The sequence below is a fragment of the Brachyhypopomus gauderio genome, chromosome 1 (genome assembly GCF_052324685.1).
Source record: "Brachyhypopomus gauderio isolate BG-103 chromosome 1, BGAUD_0.2, whole genome shotgun sequence".
Classification (NCBI taxonomy): Eukaryota; Metazoa; Chordata; class Actinopteri; order Gymnotiformes; family Hypopomidae; genus Brachyhypopomus; species Brachyhypopomus gauderio.
In genome coordinates, this window is record NC_135211.1 from 39,533,355 (window position 1) to 39,536,999 (window position 3,645).

A 3,645-nucleotide genomic window follows, 5' to 3' on the forward strand; every position below is an offset into this window, starting at 1 on the left:
TGGGACAATGGACCAGCGCTATGTTTGGAGAAGGAAGAACCAGGCTTATGAACAAAAGAACACCTTGCCTACTGTGAAGCATGGCGGGGGGTCAATTATGCTTTGGGGCTGTTTTGCTTCTAATGGTACAGGAAAGCTTCAACGTGTGCAGGGTACCATGAATTCCCTTCAGTACCAGGAGATCTTGGAGGAAAATGTGATGGAGTCAGTCACAAACCTGCGGCTTGGGAGACGTTGGACCTTCCAACAGGACAATGATCCGAAGCACACATCCAAGTCCACTAGAGCATGGTTGAACATGAAAGGCTGGAACATTCTAGAGTGGCCATCGCAATCACCAGACTTAAATCCAATTGAGAACCTCTGGTGGGACCTAAAGAAGGCAGTTGCAGTGCGCAAGCCTAAGAATGTGACTGAACTGGAGGCTTTTGCCCATGAAGAATGGGCTAAGATACCCATAGGTCGCTGCAAGACACTTGTGTCAAGCTATGCTTCACGCTTGAAAGCTGTCATAACTGGAAAAGGATGTTGTACTAAGTACTAAAAAATAATGTCACTAGGGGGTTGAATAAAACTGATAATGATGTGAGCACAGTAAAGACATTTGTGGTTATTCCATCATAAATATTATGTTATGTTTGTCTAATTTATAAGTGCCTCTTTGATATAATTGTAAATAAGATGACTGAAATGATCAAAATCAATGTCAAACTGGCCAAAACACTTTATTTCAGTGGGGGTTGAATAAATTTGATCACAACTGTAAATAATGAAACTTCAGATTCATTGACATTGGATTTGTATTTGTTTCTGCATCACGTTTACATAGTTATATAAAGTGCATTTTAAGACACATTTAGATTTAATTGAAGTTGTTTTTATGCTATACTTGTTTGTAAATTATACAATCACAAAATTAATTCAGATGGTTACTGTCATATAAGTTAGATGCTACTCACAGGTTAAAAATTTTAATCTTCTATTTCTTCATGCTGTTACAGTCGAGGAGAGCATGCCTGACATTTCAATAGAGGGTGTCTCAGCCATGTCCACTGATGAGGCCCTCAGCAGTAAATCCATTTCTGGTATTGATGAAGTTATCTGGTGTGTCACCACCAAAGATCTTTGCACTGAGTCACCTTCCAACTCAGCTGATGCCACCACCTTGCCCACTGCACATGTTATCACTATTGATGACAATGACACCTTGCCCAGTGGAAGTGCTGTGATCTCCAGTGCCAGTGCCCATGGCTCATTGGTTGATTCAGCTGTCAATCATAGTGCTGGTGCACATTGTTTTTCTGCTGATAAAGCCTGTGGTGTGTCCTATGGTCACACCCAACCTAGTGCATCTGGCAATAGTTCATCCAGCACATCCTACAGGTTTGTACATTTCAGTTTTGTAAGAAGGGCCTTATTTATAACTTCGCACTAGATTACTGTGCCCCTATTTTTTAAATACCTGTAATGCATTGTTCATTCGAGAACATTAGTAGTTCTTAGTTCTGTATTAATACAACTGGTTTTTATATGTGAACCTTTATGATGTCTTTTATAAAATGTTGCTATTTATGTGCAGTACATACCTTGACCTGTTTGAGGATGAATACCTCTCTGATGATGCTGATCTCCAGGAAGCCATAACAAGGTCTTTAGATTCCAGCATAAGTGAGAAGTGAGTTGAAAAGATTTTATGAAATACCATTATTCAATTTGTAATGCAGGCTAGCACTGACTTCTAAACGTGTAGCTACAAAAGTAAGCAAGCTGCAGGTAATTGTGTGAACAGTAATATGTATTTTTTTATTAATTTTTCAGGGAATTAAATATAACCTTGGAGAGAATAATGGAGCAGATTGCTACTAAAATAACAAATGACAGCACTGTACGCTTCAATATCATAAGACGAAATGTGTGGGATGGAGCTTCCAGAGCCATGGGCAGGTCAAATTTTTTACCCGAGAAGAAGGTAGATGTTAAATTTACTGATGATTATGGAATATCTGAGGGTGCTGTGGACAATGGAGGACCTACTCGGGAGTTTTTTCGCTTGTGTCTACATGAAATCAAGGACAAAATTGGCATCTTTGAGGGTCCACCTAATGCTAAAGTCCTTACATGCAACTCCAAAGGTAATTGTGTTTACAGTAATTATATTAGTGTAAGAGACCACTTTCATTCCAATTTCTTTTGTATCAATACATAGATTTATTTCAATGATATGTATGAAAAATTAGGAATTGTCAGTGTTTGTATTGATCAATCTTTTTTGAGAAAGCAAAATTAGCAGTTATCATGGCCGAAAACTAACCCTTATACATATGGCATTATGACATTATTTTTAATGTTAACATTGACATCCATCCATTATCTGAACCACTTAATCCCACTAGTCGGGGTCACGGGGAGGCTGGAGCCAATCCCAACATCTCCGGGCGAAGGCAGGGTACACCATGGGCAGGTCGCCAGTCCACCGCATGGCCAACACACACGCACGCACGCACTCACACCTACGGGCAATTTAGAGTGATCAATCAACCTACCATACATGTCTTTGGACAGTGGTAGGAAACCGGAGTACCCGGAGGAAACCCACACAGGCAGAACATGCAAACTCCACACAGAGCAGCCAAGACCGAGAATCGAACCCAGACCGCCTTGCTGTGAGGCGACAGTGCTAACCACCACACCACCGTGCCGCCCCTAACATTGACATGTGATGTGTTATTTAATTTATCCATAGCAATGAAAGACAATGGATACTTCTATGCTGGTCAGATCATGGCAATGTCAATTGCTCATGGGGGACAAAGCCCTTGTTTCCTGTCTGAACTCTTGTATGAGTGTCTTCAAAAGGGGCCAGACAATGTAAAGGTCAAAATTGAACATATAGCTGATGAAGAAACAAGGTCACAGGTGCAGTCGGTAAGCATATATACAAATTTTAACTCCATATGTACATGTTGGTTAACCTCTTTGAGGCTCCATTTTAGAACCCTGTTGAGAAGGTTAATGACTGCACCTGAAAGAGGTGATAACCTCTGGGTTAGGTCACTGCTAATTACACCCTTATTTAAAAATGAAATATATAAATACAGCATGTGTGACAGCATTTAATACTCCTCATGTGTGGTTGCAAGTACTCTTGGTTGGAATTCTTAATCTCTCAAGAGAATCTTCTCACAGTGCCAAGATGGAACCTTGAAAGGAACAACCAATGCCTATGTATTTGTGCAGAAACCAGTTATTTGCATAGAAAAACACTAATATTAGAAGAAATACATACAGAGCAGTAAAAAGTAAGTAGTGATTTTGTACATGTGATATGTGATTGCATTTGTAATCACCACCCAGTACCTGATTTGATGAATCAGTGCTTAACTTTGTTAAAAGATTTGTGCTGGTGATGAAATTGAAGTCAGTTTGAAGCTAGAGGCTCAAAAAGACATATAGTCCCAAAGTTTCCTCTTCAAACTAGCTCACAAGATATCAACTACTTTCTTCAACATAACAAATTATTGTTATTGTTCATGTGTTCTTGCATCCCGTATAATATGTGGTCTCTGTACACACACAAAAATAAAAAGATAAATAAAAAAAATGAATAATAAAGATTATTTAAATAATCTGCTTAGGTGCCTAAGA

General features: G+C 39.3%; 1 long non-coding RNA gene across 1 annotated transcript; it reads left to right on the forward strand.

Moving 5' to 3' along the window:
• The first annotated feature begins 1,354 nt into the window (after positions 1-1,354).
• LOC143527852 (uncharacterized) lies at positions 1,355-1,905 on the forward strand. Its single transcript, XR_013134291.1, has 3 exons — positions 1,355-1,383; positions 1,580-1,675; positions 1,819-1,905. It is a non-coding gene; the product is annotated as an uncharacterized LOC143527852 (long non-coding RNA).
• Positions 1,906-3,645: the final 1,740 nt, after the last annotated feature.